This window comes from Globicephala melas, chromosome 11, assembly GCF_963455315.2.
Source record: "Globicephala melas chromosome 11, mGloMel1.2, whole genome shotgun sequence".
Classification (NCBI taxonomy): domain Eukaryota; kingdom Metazoa; phylum Chordata; class Mammalia; order Artiodactyla; family Delphinidae; genus Globicephala; species Globicephala melas.
This window is the reverse complement of record NC_083324.2, coordinates 73,637,948-73,654,923: the sequence shown is the minus strand read 5'-3', so window position 1 is coordinate 73,654,923 and position 16,976 is coordinate 73,637,948. Positions and strand designations below refer to the sequence as shown.

The 16,976-nt window shown below is 44.5% G+C and overlaps 1 protein-coding gene across 4 annotated transcripts in view; it reads left to right on the top strand.

Moving 5' to 3' along the window:
- CLIC5 (chloride intracellular channel 5) overlaps window positions 1-16,976 on the top strand; it is a 198,011-nt gene that overhangs the window by 125,615 nt on the left and 55,420 nt on the right. The gene's annotated exons all lie outside the window — the stretch shown is intronic.

Here is a 16,976-nt window from a genome sequence, read left to right as displayed (position 1 = left end):
AGAAAGGAAAGGAAAGAAGAGAAAACTTCTGCACCTCACTTACTCTGGAGTTATTTGGGGCAGGTTTCTCTCCTTATGATGGCCACTTTCAGTGTCTTCTCCTAGGCATGAAGTGGAGAATTTGCATTATAGCTCTTCACAAGCAAGGGTTGTTTCTAACTTCTTGTGCCCAGTTAATAATGCTGAACAAGTGAGCATGGAGAGAAGCAGAGAATTCAGAGCTAGACATGGTCCAGTCATCCCTTCATCTTACAGGCGAGGATGCACAAGACCACACTGAGGCAGTGACTTTCTCAAAGACATATTTACCTTGCAGAACATCTAGGACCAGCCCGAAAATTCTTCTGACTCCCACTGGCCAGGCAGAAAGCAGGGTGGGCAATCTGTCTCTTGGAACCGTAGAACTTGTGAAAAATAAATAAATATGGTAGGTCTTGGAATGATTCCCTTTTTGGAGAGAAACGCAGACTCCATCTCAGGTTGTGGCTTCCTGGGTGAAGACCTGGACTATTGTGTGTGTGGCATAATTACTGGGGTCTTTTTTTTTAAATTTTTTTTTTATGGGAGTACAATAAATAGAACATTTCCTGCCTTAGTCTGCCATTTGGGAAAGCTTTTCATTTTCCCTTTGGGCCTAGGGAGTTACAAAAGACAGACTTCTTTTCAATTATAGCTTGGCTTGAGCTTGAATATATAACTCAGCCAGGAGCGAGCTCAGACTGAAGTTTTTAAAGGCGGAGAAAATGAAATGAGGTCTCCTTGACGCACAAGCTGGCTCCGTTTCTGTGTCTGTAGCTGGGATGCTGTTTGTAAGAAGCCCCCCTCTGAAGCAGGAAATAGAATCATCCGGCATGACACTTTACAGTAAGTTCTGCAGGAGCTTGAAAGAAATGAGTAGGGTGGGCTCATGGGACGGAAGGCACTTGGCTAGTAGAATACTCCTGTCTTGCGCGGTTGGCAGAGAAGACCCTCCAGGCCCATGACCTTTAGTGACCTGGGGGTGTGAGAAGGAGGAAGGAGAGGTGGTCCAGAAAGCAGAGGGACAATGATGACAGCTGACGTATTGAGTGCTTGCTCTCTTCCAGCCCCCGCCCTCGCGTTTTACTTGTGTTATCGCCTTAATCTCCCCCATCACCTCTGGGGAGGGACTCTGGAGAGGAGGGATTTAGCTACCCGGCTGTTCTTCTATCTGCCCCCTGGGGGATGAGGAACTTCAGTGTGAGACTGGCTTCAGGTCTTTCCCCTGAGGGAATCCTCCACATTAAAGCAGCATAAACCTTGATTAGAATCTGTGGCCTACAATAATCAGAACTTCTCTTTTCATGTCTTCACCATTTTACTCTTAAGAGAATCAAAGGGCAGGTAAGCGAGGACTTTTGAAAGGATTCAGTTCTCATGGCTTGGGTGGTTATGGCTGAATTACTTACGTTAATGACTTCAACTGAGATTTCAGCCATCTCCATTCTACTGCAGACTCCACCCCCACTGATTGTTGGTGTCTTGGACAGTCATCTAAAGTCTCTGGACCTCCAGCTGGCTGGGTCTGAAACATAAGAGGGTTGGATGAAGCTTGAGGGATCCGGGTGGGTGTGAGGAGCCTTCCCAGAGGAATGCTTCTTTAACTGCTGTTGAAGGTGATGTACTGAGAACACTCTGGAGAGATGTTAGAGGCAAGCTGTGAGAAGGCAGAGCCTTGAAGGAGCCTCTGAAGGTGGTCACAGAGGCTTCTTGCTTTATGTCTTCATTTGCCCTCCAGCTCACAGTGCTGGCCGCTACCCCGCAGGTCCATTGTAGTTGATTTACAATGTTGTGTTAATTTCAGGTGTACACCATCAGAATTCTTAAATGCAAATAAACGATTCAGTGATATTCACCTTCTCCCATTCACACTTTAGAAATATTTTGGAGTATCTTTCAACATCATCTCTTCTAATTCATCCACTTTGTAAATAACAAAACTAAGGCCCAGGGAGGGGGAAATTACTTGCCCAAGATCACACAGTTCTTTGTGCCAAAACTAGGTCTGGAACACAGGACTCTGGATCCTCTGCTTTTCATTACACACTCTTTTGCTTAAAGGGCTACCTAAGGCATTCAATTCACCCGACCATCCTGCTTCTCCAAAAATTCTGACTAAGGCCTTATTGCACAGCGTATAGGAAAACATAACTATCCCAAATTCACAGTACTGATATTAAAGGCAACACTTAATATGCCTATAGTTTCCCACTTCCAAATTAATTAGAAAGGAATGTGTTATTTTTGTTTTTAAGTCTTACTCTTCCAACCAGCCCTGAAGTGATTTTAAATAGAGAATTTTGAGTGGAAATGAAAGCAGCTTTGCAATAAGAAGTGCTGCCCTTTGGCCCGGGCACCCATTATAGACGCTTGTCCTTGTAAGTTGCAGAGGTAAGAACTGACTGGATCTCACACGGGATGCGATAGGTGAGAGCCCATGTGTCTCGTTTCAAGACTCCAGGAAGCTCCTGCAGTCCTTCTTCCTCCTTTCCCGGTTCCTCACTCCCCTGCCAGAGGCCTGAAAACCCACCCCTGGAGCTTTAATCCCCTCTGCTTACATCTGGTCCACGATCAACGTTGAGACGTTATCCAGAATCCCCACTTCAGTGGGAATACTTTCAGAGTTGGCTTTGAGAAAGGAAAGTGGGGAAGATGCCATGTTGGCCGAGGGTGGTTGGGGGGATTAGAGACTAGTGAGGGTAGGAATAGCAGACCCAGGGTACAGGTGGTTCCCAGAAGATAGGCTTTTGACTGCTTTGTGGCTTGGTGTGTGGTTGGGCTGGCATCCTCAAGCTGGAGGAAGAAAGGGAACTGGAGAATTCCTGTGTGGGCTTTCCTGATAGAGCACGAAGAACAAGCCCACGTGCTCATGGTTCCTGACACACCTGGCATCATGTCATCAAGCCTCCAGACCCATTCTTACTTGGTCACTTTTGCTCTGATGTCCTTCCCCACCACTTTGCTTGAACAAATCCTCTTACCCTTCAAGTCTCATATCAAGGCAAGCTGTGAGAAGGTAGAGCCTTGAAGGAGCCTCTGCTGCCCCAAAACCTTCCCTGAGGTCTCAGGGGGTCTCCTTCCTGCTCCCACCCCACCCAGGCTCTATCATTCCACTTATGACCAGGTCTCATTCAGCACCACCCTCCTGGGCTCTGCACCGAGGAGGCCGTTAGTGGAGATGTTTGTCCCCCTCACTGCGAGGACCCACCTTGCCCAAATGGCTGGGTGATTACACATCGTTGAGGGTGGAGCTAAAGCCTCCTCGGTGCCCCCCACAGCCAGGAAAGCCGAACATAGGACTTGATGGAATCCTGCGTTGCAGAAGCAGCGAAGTTTCCCCCCACCGTTGGCTAGAGGATAGTAGAGGATAGTGCCTGGGGAGAGGAAGGTGGTTGAGCACATCTGACCATGTGAGAAGTTTGTCCAAGCGGGTAGGATTTCTGGACCTGGTCACAGTGCTGTCACCTTCAGGGAGGACCCACCTGCAGAGCTCCGTGTGGATGGGCAACTAGAAAGACGTCAGTTTGTGAGTGAAGCTCCTGACATCGTGGCTGTGTTGACTTGAGATTCTACCAGTGTTCTCATCCAAACTGTGTCCTCCATTCCCTCAATGACTCAAAGTGGTGCCCTTCTTCCAGGGCAAGGACTGATGGTGGGGAGAAACAGCAGCAGAACTGGGGTCTGGGGGAGAAGGGGGCTGTGATCCAAAGGAGTTTCCAGGTTAGATAGGGAAATAGGGAACAAACAGAGCGGAGGTCGCCTCAAGGGTCTCCTGAGACTCTGGCCTCCCTGTGTCTGCAGTGGGCTCTGGGAGCTCTGTCGTCGCTTTTCTTTTTTATCATGCTCCTTAGGGGGTTCTACTGTCCATCCCCAATTTTGAGCACCACTGGGTCAGAGATGGCCAGGCGTTGTTGAACATTAGAATCACTCTAAGAGTTTTTTTAAAAAAAAACAACTCACTTGAGTCCTACCCCAGATTAAATAAATCAGAGTATCTGACCATGGGACCTGGCCATGGCATTATTAAATGAATATTAGAATAGACTTTTCAAGCCCTATAAGCCCGACTTCACGGACACATTATAAAATACTAATTTTGCAAAGAATGTTCCGTAGGGTCCTGGATTTACATCACCCTATTTAGTAAAACTCATGATTCAGATTTGATTTTAGTGCCACAAGGCTTTTAATCTCTCATATTGGAGAGGTTTGGATAGATGAGAGCTTAGTGAACCCAACTGAGAGGCCCGGTGACAGATTTTGTGATTTCTCTAAAGTCTTTTCAGACCAGTTTGTGATATTAAGATGCTCAAAAAAACGCAGACATCCAGAGCAGAGGGCAGGATGAAGAACAGTTGCAGAATCTCCATCAGCACAGGATCCCAAACACCAGTCTCTTTGTCAGAGAATCAGTATCAAGATACCCTCATTTGGTATGAAGATTATAGGAATTGCAGGCTCATTCCATGAATGTAGGGGGAATGGATTCATGATCAAAAGCTGGAACTAATTTCTATAGCATCTTAAATAATAAAAAGTATGTCAAGGGAGGAAAGCAAAACTTCTGACAGCGGCCTAATTAAGTGGAAGGCATGTTTCCTCCATTAGGGACTGGTATTCTCCAGGGGAGGCTTAAGTGAGAAGATGTCTTCTTCAAATTAAACCCATGTGGGAAGGAGTTCTGTTTATATGAGGCTGTAGATTTGTGTTGTTCTTTGGTTTCCTGTGCTTTGGTGCATTTCTGAGGTGGAAGAATTCCAGCTTTCAGTTCTCCTGATCTGAGCTTAGAGAGCCATAATCAGGCCTAAAGAATAGCATGACGGTCCCATAAATATTTGTGGCGAAGGTTCCTGGGTATTCAGAGGACACAAAGGCTTCCACTGGGCTTCAATATAAAACCGCCAGGAATCTGTCACAGACCTGATCCCTTAGCTTTACCCATCCATCTTCCTTGAATTCCAGACCTTTGAGTCTGGTTCCTGAGCTACTTGAAAACCTTGTTTGGTTGCAGAACATTGCTCTGCATAGAAACTCAATGGCCTTGTGGAGAGCAGATGGGCACATCACTGTACCAACAGCTAACCAAATATGAATCACTTTCCCTTTTCCCCTTCATGGTCAGTGGGATTCTGCCCTAGCTTAGGATCACCCATCTCCGGCCAGTGGACAGTGGCCATAGTTCTTCCTGTGTTTACTCTCTCCATTGAATGTATTGCTCCACACACGAAACCCTGAACATGGAGGTACTGCTGAATTTTTGTGCCATCAAAGTGAATCAGTTATACATATATGGGATATTATATGTATATGTATAACTGATTCACTTTGTTATAAAGCAGAAACTAACACACCATTGTAAAGCAATTATACTCCAGTAAAGATGTTAAAAAAAAAAAAAAGAGAGAGAGATCTACTGACTCTTTACTAAGGCACAACATTTCACAAACAGGGATGTTTAATTAGCTCTTCCTAAGTGTTTGTCTTCTGTGCTCATGATGACAATAGCTCTAAATTTATAAAGCGAAAACTGTGTGTTTTGTACATATTATCATCTAGTTGTGGAACAACCCTGCAAGATAGACGTTTCTTGCCCCCAGTTTGCAGATAAGGAACCTGAGGCTAAGTGTGTATGTGAGTTATATGCTGGATAATAAACCCCCCAAACTTAGTGGCTTTAAACAATGACAGCATTTATTTTGCTCATGAACCTGCAGTTTGGCCAGGGCTTAGTGGGGATGACTCATTTTACTTCACTAGGTATCATTTGGGACAGCTCAAAGGCTGGGGGCTAGAATCATCTGAAATCTCACTCATTCATGTGTGTGGTGGTTGAGGGCACCTGTCAACTGAGAACTTAGCTGGGGATCAGCCAGAACACTACACAGTGCCTCTTCATGGGCTCTGGGCTTCCTCACAACATGGTGGCTGGGTTCCAAGGGTAAGCATCCCAAATGAGAGAAAGGGCCAGGCAGACTCTGCATCCCCTTTAATGATCTGGTCTCAGATCTCACACTGTGACCTTCTTCTATTCATCTACGCTGCCACAAAGGTCCACCCGATTTCAAGAAAGAAAATACAGGCTTTTCCCCTGGAGAGTATATGGGACTGAAAATAGTACTGTAGCCACTTTGGGAAATAAAATCTGCCACATCCAGCTGGTTGATATCAGGGCTGGAGTTTGAACCCAGGTCTGCATGACTCTACACCAGGCCCTTTACGCTGTACTACTGAACTCTGTGACGTCAAGGACACAAGCCTGCCTCTAGTGCAATGGAATTTAGTTTTTAAATGTTACACGTGGGGCCAGTGCAGCAAAAGAGTCAAACTTAGAGGCAGAGGATTTGGACCTTGGGACCTTCTAAGCCTTGGTGCAGGTTTTTGGTATGAATGAGAGCCGTTCTGCCTTGCTAAGCACGATGGAGTCATTTGGAAGACATATCAGGGGAATCAAGTTTACATTTCTTGAGCCCTTACTGGGTTCCTAGGGTTTCATAAAATAAAGAACCAAAATAAAACAAGTCACCAAGTCACATCCATGCTAATGGAAGGCTTACCAACTAGATGGTTGGAAGGACAGATCATTTGGTATCAAAAGAAATAATACGGAATAGTGTCTGACTTACTAATAAGAAAACCTCACGTATCTAGTAACTCTAAAACAATCTAATAGAAATGAAGCAAATTCTAGAACAACACATAACACTAGAGTGAGAACACTAGGAAAGGAGAAGGAACTAACAAGGAAGACTTAAAGCAAGCAAGCCCTGAAGCATTTCAACATTTTTCTTTTTCTTTGTTCCCTTTCTTTCCTTTTCCTTTTTTTTAAGCTCCGGGTAAATAACATGTTTATGGGTCTAAAAGCCAGAGTTCTTGCTGTCTTGGGGAGGATAATCATGTTCTTAGGAGTAGATGAGTTCTCAAAAGCGTACAAAGTATGGCGGGGGAAGAGCAATTAGCTGAGAGGGCAAAGGTCAGGAAGGGGAGGATGTCAGTAAATGAACAGGAGAGTCACGTGCAGGACTGGCTGCAACTGGTGGGGCGCACTGCAAAATGAAAACGAGGGATCCTTTGTTCAAAAATGATTAAGAATTTCGAGACAGCAACAACAGAGCATTAAGCCAACTGTGAGGCCCTTCTGAGCTCAGGGTCTCGTGCATCCGCACAGATGGCATGTGTGTGAAGCCAGCCCCGGACACAGGAGAGGCACCAGGTGACAAGGCAGGTAGCAGAGGGCTGAGTTTTAAGAGGAAGAGATAATCGAAAGTTCTAGCTACCAGAGTTAAGTAAGGGTAAGTCAGAGAGGAAAGGAGGGAGGGAGAGAGGGAAGGAGGGAGGGAGGAAGGAAGGAAGGAAGCAAGGAAGGAAGGAAGGGAAATTGCTTAGTCCCAGAAAGTGACTGAAGGAGAATCGCTTTAGAAGAGGGTGTTAAGGTAGAAGACTGGCAAGAATTTTAAGAGAGACACAGTAACCTATTCAAATAGTTTGGACATGAAAGGATAGGAAGGAAAACATGTAGGAGTGGAAAGCAGGGGCATGGTGTTAGGGTGTGGTGTTGGGCTGGAGAGGGCAGTTCTTTCCCGGAGGGTGTGTGAACAAACAGGAGGGTGAGTACAGACTCAGTGCAGAATGCCATAAAGCTCAGCGTAGGTTGAAGGTCACTCCCAAGAGGCCTCAAGCACAGTAATATTACGCAACACATTGAGTTGTAGGCAGCCTTGGCCCCAAAGCCACTATCAGACCAGGCTGCTAACTCAGGGTCCAAGGTACCACTGGACCCTGCTCTCTTAGTCAGACACTTGAGCTGAGTAGCCTTCTGGGCATGGAGCCTATGAGGTCCTTTGGGAGGGGATATTTACATAACTATGTTCAGTTGAGGTGTTGATGACGCATACTAAATTGATGGGTTACCTGTCTCAGGTAGTATTTTTAAATTCATCTGGTGTGATGTTTAATTTTTATGTGTCAACCTGGCTAGGCTGTGGTGCCCAGATATTTGGTCAAATATTATGCTGTTTCTAGGCAGGTGTTTATTTGACTGAGGTTCACATTTAAATCAGTAGCCTTTGAGGAAAGCAAGTGACCTTCTGTCCTGTGTGTGAGCCCCATCCAGTCAGTTGAAGGCCTTAATAGAGAAACGACTGACAACGTCTGAGGAAGAGGGAATTCTGCCAGCAGGTTGCCTTTGGACTTCAACTGCGACTCTTCCCTGAGTCTCCAACTTGATGATATAGCCCATGAGATTTTAGATTCACCAAACCTCCACAATTGGGTGGAGACAATTCTCTCTCTCTCTCTCTCTCTCTCTCTCTCTCTTTATCTCTATCTCTGTCTCTATCCACACACAAATCCTATTGGTTCATTTCTCTGGAGAACCCTGACGAATACACCTGAAATTCCTCATATGACATTATATAGGCAGCCTTCTGCATAGAGCTGATTCAGCCTTTATAATCAGCTTCAGATAAATGCTAAGAATCTCTGAAGCCTCAAATGTATACTTATTACCTGACTGCTTATTGAATGAAAAATGCCTGAGTGACCCCAGTGAGTTAAGCCTTATGTGACTACTGAGAAAAAGAATGTTGTTTCTTCAAGGGTAGAACCCGCCATCTTCAAGTGGACCACAACCCGCCCCAAATCCCATCTCTGTTCATGGGAGGCTGACCAGCCAAATTATTGGAACAGCAGATAATTGGGTATTAAAAAAAACAGTCATAGTAAGGAATATTATCTGACTTACACGAATAAGAGAAAGTGGGCAGATCCAGATATCGCTACTATGAAGAAAAATGTTCTCTTCCACGTGATATGCATCAGTTTAGTGCTATAAAGATGAGTCATTTTATATCCAAAGAAAGTCCTCTTCCTGTGGTCTTTGTCACTTCAACACTCTTTCCATAAGAGAAAAACCAGCCTGGCATAGAGAAAAGGTAGGAATTGGGAATCAAGAATTGTATCCCTGGGAGTTCCCTGGTGGCCTACTGGTTAGCATTCCGGGCTTTCACTGCCATGGCCCAGGTTCAATCCCTGGTCGGGGAACTGAGATCCTATAAGCCAGGGCGTGGCATTAAAAACAAAAATTATATCCCAGATTCTGCCATGGGACCAGGCTGTACCACCATGGGCAAAACGTCTAAACTTTCTGGGCCTATTTCCTTACCAGTAAAAAGAAAGAGCTGGACCATATCAACCTTGAGGTCAGTTCTAGTCCAGCTGTTGTAGAATTTTTATCTGTAACTTGAAAAAAATTTTTAATCACTTGAGTCTTCAAGGATAGTTTTCATGGACTAAAGTAACACAAAGTTGAAATGTGACATAAATGGTGACTTAATTAACTTTCTGGAGAAAATTCAGGTTTTTTCTTCTAGTACCTCATTTAGGACTTAACCGTGTGAGATTTTTAAAGGAATCAGACAAATAGCCTAAAAATCTTCCATTTTGAAATATCTGACATCTATAGCTGACGTCTAAGCAACTGTCGTAGTCTGGGTCCAATCAGGAGAGAGAAACCACACAGTGGTTTTAGCAGGAGTTTCACATAGAGCAATAGTTAACTATGATAAAAGAGTAACCATTACATATAAGGACACTACATGGTACCCTAGAGTTGAAGGAGAATAGCCAAGGGATAACAAACTGAGAAGGGTTTCAACTCTCACAGGGGAAGTGTGGTCAGCCCAGCAGAAAGCGTAGACGTCCACCGGTCTGGCAAGACTAGAGCTGGTTTGGAGTCGCTGGGCAAGCAATAGCCACCCTCCAGCGCTCAGGACGGGAGCAGACGGTCAGCAGTGGGGGCATAGGTGTGCACTGGGGTCCAGGTGCCGGCGGGAATGGGGGGCTTCAGGCCACACGGGGCTTGCGGAGTCAGTGGCAGATCTGTGTGGACACCGTGGCCACAGGCAGACTTACGCAGGCTACATGGAGGCGTTGCCTTCTGTGTCCAGAGGGCTAGCAGCAGGATGAGGCTGCAGGGAACCGGAGGGATCACATTCTGGGCTGGGGTGGGGGCAGGCTCACTGCTGACCCCCCAGTCCATGCCAGAGGCAGCAGAAGAGCCCCTTCTTCCTGCAGGGTCCCTCCAGTCCTGTCTTCTGGGAAATCCTACCTTCGTGCTCACTTTAGAAATGCCGAGAGGAATTGCCACTGTTTCTCACCCAGCATTTATTGAAGGGTGCCTTCAGAGCTGGGAGACAGTAAATTGGTAAGGGACACGACATCTGTCAAGCTTAAATGCCATCTCTCCCCATTCTGCTATTCCGTTTGGATCCTTTCTGAATAATTCTTCCCTCTTCTGGACCTTGCTGCCCTCAGACGATTTGGGGGCAATTATCAACTTCACTCTGTTGTCTGGAGAGGAAGCTCTATGTACCTGGTCTGTTTATGGGGTATCTTATCCCAACAGGTCTCAAATGTTGTTCACGGACTCCTGGGTCCAGGAGATCCTCTGGGGGGGGTTGCTGAGAGGTCACAACTATTTTCAAAGTCATCATTTTCCCCTGGAGTTGCTATTTTGTGGGTAAAATTTGCTGGCGTTTTAGGGCAAATAGAGGCAGTGGTGTAACGGAGGAGTCATGCATGGACAGAAAAAAAAAAAAAGCCAGTCTCGTTTGTGAACGATCTTGATGAAGCAGTAAAAATTATCGAATGTAATTAAATCTCAACTCACAAGTACATGTCTTTTAAACATTCTGGCAGATGAAATGGGACATGCACATCCAGCTCTTTGGCCTCATTGCCAAGCACAATGGTTGTTTCAGGAGAAGCACTTGTGCGACTGAGCTGTGACCAGAAGTTTCTTTCGCAGAACAGTTTTTACCTGAAAGACAACCAGCAGAAAAACTATGGTTTTTACTACTTGGTATTTATTTGCCAGACGTTTCCTGGGAAATCAAGGAAACGAGCTTGTCATTTCAAGACTCACAGCTGACAGTATTCATTGTCCATGATAAAAGACAAGCTTTCAAGAGAAAATGAGAATGTCGGAAAACAGGGATTTGCCACCAGGATCTTAGCAGCCTCTTTTTGCTTGAACTTTTCTGTTGAGCTTGGTGGTCATATTACTGAAGGAGATCCTTTGCTACTGTATAAAGAGATGTATCACCATTTGGAAGATCTGTTTAACTCCGTGAAATGCTATTTTCCAAAAGATGAATTTGTGACGTGCCAAAATCATTCATGGGTAAAAGACCCATTCAAAGTGTGAGATAGATGAATGGGTTTTAGTGGAACAGAAGACTTTCATTGATTGGGTTTCAAATTCCACTTATCGACTAACCTTTAAGAAACTAGCACTTGTTGAGTTTAGGTGTGGTATAAAAGAAAAATACCCACAATTATCTAAAAAGGCTATTAAATTACTCCTCCCTTTTCCAACTACATATCTGGGTAAGGCCAGATTTTCTTCATATACTTCAACCAAGTAGCAAAAGACTGAATGCAGAAGCCAACTTCGGTTAAGTCATACTTTAAAGATTTTGTAAAAATATCACAATTCCACTCTACTTACTAAATTTCTTTTTTTAAATATATGGTTTCTTTAATTAAAACGTTATTTATGTTAACATGTAATGTGTTTATTATTAGTATTATATTTTAATGAATGAGTAAACAAATATTTGAAATATTTTTTAGCTTTAATTATAATACAGTAAATATCGACAGCTATAACTCACATGAACAAAAGCTCTTTGGGATTCTCACCAATCATGAAAGGCATAAAAGGATTCTGAGACCAAAGAGTTTGAAACTGCTGTCTTAAACTGCTTAGTTTCATTAGACACTTGAATTCACAACACTGAGGGAAGTTGTAAGTGCAAAGACTGAGACTCAGGGTCACACGGTGAATTACAGGCAGAGGTGGGTCTAGAACCGTGATCTCCTGCTATAATGTCTTCTACAACCCAAGCTTTTTTCTCAGGATGCTCTTCAGAGGGCCACCATCAAAATTTGGGGATACTCAAGCCATAAAATTGGAGCAGTGTCACCCTCCCCTCAACATGTATCCATTCTAACAGGCACTGAATATCGACTCAGTTTCAGGTACCTGTGCTTGTTACTGCTGAAGGTAACGTGAATAAAACATAGTCGTGTTTTGGGGACAGCCAAGCTGTCTCACCATATGGGGGAGAGACTATGTGGAAGGCAATATTTCAGAACATATAATATGACTTAGCTGGCATACAACATATAAAGTATAATCATACAACCTATATAATTACATCATGCTATTACTATTTTTTTTTACATCTTTATTGGGTTATAATTGCTTTACAATGGTGTGTTAGTTTCTGCTTTATAACAAAGTGAATCAGTTATACATATACATATGTTCCCATATCTCTTCCCTCTTGCATCTCCCTCCCTCCCACCTTCCCTGTCCCACCCCTCTAGGTGGCCACAAAGCACCGAGCTGATATCCCTGTGCTGTGCGGCTGCTTCCCACTAGCTATCTACCTTACGTTTGTTAGTGTATATATGTCCATGCCTCTCTCTCGCTTTGTCACAGATGCTATTACTATTATAGTATGTAATATTATACAGTGTATAATATTTTATGTTTTATTACAACTTAATATAGTATATAATACCATATAGTATAACAAGGTATAGTACAGTATATACGCTTAATAGTAAATAAATGTACTATATCTAGGGAACAGACAGTACTTTGGGGTCATAGCTGGCTGGCAGCTGTGTGCACGCGAGGCCCATGGCAAAGCAGAACTGTGAACTTGGGAAGTTTGCCAGTAGCTGTACACCATTCTCCTTTGACCCTACTGTTCGCTTTCGTTTCCCAGTGCTGCCAAAATAAATCACCATAAACTGGGTGGCTTATAACAAAAATGTATTCTCACAGTTCTGCAGGCTGGAAGTTTGAAATCAAGTTATCATGAGGGCCATGCTCTCTCTGAAATCTCTAGAGAAGACCCTTTCTTTGTCTCCTCTAGCCTCTGGGGTCTGCCGGCCATCCTTAGTGTTCCCAGGTTTGCAGACAGATCACTCCAATCTCTCTTCATATGACTTTCTCCTTTATGTCTGTGTCCAAACTTCCTTCTCCTTATAAGGACACCAGTTGTGTTTAGGGCCCGCCCAAATCCAGCGTGACCTCATCTTTACTTGCTTTCATCTGTGAAGATTCTGTCTCCAAATAAGGTCACGCACACAGGTTCTGTGTGGACATGAATTTGGGGGGAACATTATTCAACCCAGTACACCATGTTTTTGCCTGTCCCCAGTCCACATTGCTCAGAGTCTCTTTGGACCACAGCCCATCTGGATTTTCCCTCATACTTTTCAGGGCCTGGGGTCCCGTTGAGCCCCACCAAGTTCTTGGTTAATGTTTTAAGTGGTTGCCTCAAGCTCACCACATTTAACCCATGAGTTTAGCAAATGGTTTCCATGGGCAACTGGTGAGTTGTGAAGGAAGAAAAGAGGAGACTAAACAACTCCATAGTAAACAAAACAAAACAAAACAAAACACCCTAATAACCCAATTGAAAAATGGCTAAGGACTTGCATAGATGTTTCTCCAAAGAAGACATACAAATGGCCAACAGGTATATGAAAAAATTCTCAATGTCTCTAATCATGAGAGAAATGCAAATCAAAACCATGATGAGATCTCACCTCCCCCCTGTCAAGGTAGCCATTCTGGAAAAAACAAATGAGAACAAGTCTTGGTGAGGATATGGAGAAATTAGAACCCTTGCACACTGCTGGTGAAAATGCAAAGTGGTGCATCCACTATGGAAAACAGTATGGAGGGTCCTCAAAAAATAAAAAATAGAGCTACCATATGATCCAGCAATCCAACTTCCAGTGGTTAGCTAAAATAGTTGAAATTGGAATCTGGAAGAGATCTTAACACCCCTGTGTTCATTGTAGCACTATTTAAATAGCCAAGATATGAAAACAGCCTGAATGTCCACTGACAGATGAATGGATAAAGAAACTGGTATACACACACAGTGGAATATTATGCAGCCTTAAAAAAGAGGGAATTCTAAAATATGCAACAACATGGGTGAATCTCGAGGACATTATGGTGAATGAATTAAGTCGATCACAGAAAGACAAATACTGCATGATTCCAGTTATATAAAGTAACTAAAATAGCCAAAGTCATAGAATCAAAGAGTGGAAAGGTGGTTGCCAGGGGCAAGGGGAAGCGGGAGTGGGGAGTTACTAGTAACGGGAATACAGTTTCATTTGAGCAAAGTGAGGAAACTCTAGAGAGCTGCTTACAGCACTGGACCTACAGTCAACAATACTGCATTGTGCGCCGAAACATTTTTTAAGAGGGTAGGTCTCATGTTAAATGTTCCTAGCACAAGCAAAGGGAAGGGAAGGGGAAGCTTCAAGAGAGATGCAAAGACAGTAAGGGTGTAAATCATAAAATCCTCACATACTATTGCTCTTGGTCTTTCGGCAATTTTTGTCTACTAGGTCTAGAATCATAATATAAGACAATAGTGGAAATGTGGGGAGCTGTGACAACCACCAGCCTGTACACCCCCGCAGAGCTGTGGCACATGGACTGAAGGCTGGGATGCGTCACGCCCATCCAGCACCCGCCCCTCCTGCTCTGTGACCTTGGGTGAACGTGCTACCCGCCTGGGCTGGGCCCTCAGGGTGGAGTCTGCGCGTGGCAGTTAAGAGCTCAGGATCTGGAGCCAGATCGCCTGGGTTCATTCCAGGGACCCTCAGACCAGTGATTTCCCCTCCCTGTAATTTCCACTCAGCTTCCACATCTGTAAAATGGTGACACTATCTCACTACACAGATTTCACATGAGCAATACACGCGTTAATAATATACGTAAAGCACGAACAGTGCCTGACTATATAGACATTCGTTGGTATTATTAACATTATTATATGAATTTTTGGTCCAGCTAATAAGAATTCCAGTAATTCAGTAGTACCTCCTTCAATCCCCTTATGACCACCACCACCCCCCGAAGTAAAACAGATGAGAGTGTGTGGACCCTGGCTTTTGTTTTTTGTTTTTTAATTCTCCACTTGTCACTTACACCATAACTGGCCCTGGGGAAAAGTTCCTTTGTCAGGATGTCTTAAAGGACCAGGAACCTGTCAGATGAGTGCTTCTTGGGAAAGAAAGTCTTAGGGAACTGATGTCATCAACTCAAGTTTTGCAACGAGCTATTATTAAATTCATAGTCGCCTGTCTGAGTGTGGCTTTATCGGTAACTTTAGCCCTGTGGGCAGGGGTGGCGCCCGCCCTGTTGCCCTCCACCTTTCTGATTTTCTATAACCTAGCCTTGGTGTCTGAAACAATCAGGGTGGGTCTGTCTCCAGCACCAAGGAAAGTGAGAACTGGATCGGGATGGGGCTCTGGGTGGAGTTAAGAGAGAGGTAAAATAACTGTAATTTCATAGCAATTACCTACAAGCAATACCGTCAAAGGCGCCAGTTTTCCATTATAAACCTGAGCCTCTGCTGGGAGCGATGGGCCGGGTAGAAATAAGGACACAAACCTGCCTTCCCACCCAAACCCCACAGCAAACAAACCTCGAGGGGAAAAATAACGTGATGAGCTTGGAGGGTAGTGTTCTTCTCCTTCTCTTTCAGAAAAAGAAAATCTTAGTAAGCCCCCATTCCAGGATGTTGGTTGGATTGCTGGCAGCTTTGCAAACGAGGCTGGGGGGCCTTCCCTCTTTGAACCCTCCCTGTTAGTGGAGCCTGGTCCTGATGCCACCATGATTTCCAGGGGAGCCAACAGCAAACTACAATGAATGGGTGATTTCTCCCTCCAAGTACCATTTTGGGGCCAATAAACCACTCACTGGAAAAAAAATTACACAGAGATCAGTTCCCCAAACTTTTTGTTCGTATGTTTCTGAAAGTGTGTTCTTTATAAAATTCACATGTCTGCAGCCTACTCAGAGGTAAAGATAGACCTGCCTTTCAGACAAAAAAAAAAAAAATCTGCTGTTTTGAGGAGGGTACTGAGAAGGGGAAATGTGGAGAGCAGAAGTGTGCAGGTCCTCAATAATGCTATCTGTCATGCTTTCCTATGTGTTCCCATCTCATCCCCCAGCCCACCCCACAGGAGGCCATAAGCTTCTGAGTAAATGCAGTTTTGAATCCCCTGTGTAATTTCTTCCAGTGCCTTGTACATGGTCAATACGTATTCGTTGAGCAAAAGGATAATTTAACAAATGAATGGTTTATTGACACCAGGTCAAGTAGTAGTCAGAACCTAGTGGGACATTGAGTAACGTCTCGAGCCTGCTGACAAGATAGAAAGACATAGGGTCAAAATCTGAGGGTCTATACTCATGACGTCTTCACGGAGTAAGGACCAAAGGGTAGAAGATAAACGACAGAGGAACATACTTTGGCGAGGTATAACCAAAGCAAAGCATTTCTTTGGTTAGAACTGGTTTAGAGCTATCCTCAGAATGGACTGATTTGAGAGATATATATTGCCGGTGAGTGGAGATATTCAAGCATAGACAAGATGATTACTCAAGAGTATAGAAGTTGGTCCGACATCATTTGTGTTAGACTATGTGATGTGGAAGGTCTCTCTCTCTTTTTTTTTTGTGGTACATGGGGCCTCTCACTGTTGTGGCCTCTCCCGTTGCGGAGCACAGGCTCCGGACATGCAGGCTCAGCGGCCATGGCTCACGGGCCCAGCCGCTCCGCGGCATGTGGGATCCTCCCGGACCGGGGCACGAACCCGCGTCCGCTGCATTGGCAGGCGGACTCTCAACCACTGTGCCACCAGGGAAGCCCTGAAGGTCTCTTTTTACCCTGAGATGCAAGGGTTCAATGGTTTCAGAAAGTTATGACTCTCCGTAATCACCATGCTGGAAACTCACATTCAGTTCTGCACGTGTTTATCGAGCCCTTACCCTGTGCCAGGTGTCACCTTGCATAAACATTAGGAAGACAAGGGTAAATCTTAGAGGGCAACTTTAAAGTAAGGCTGGG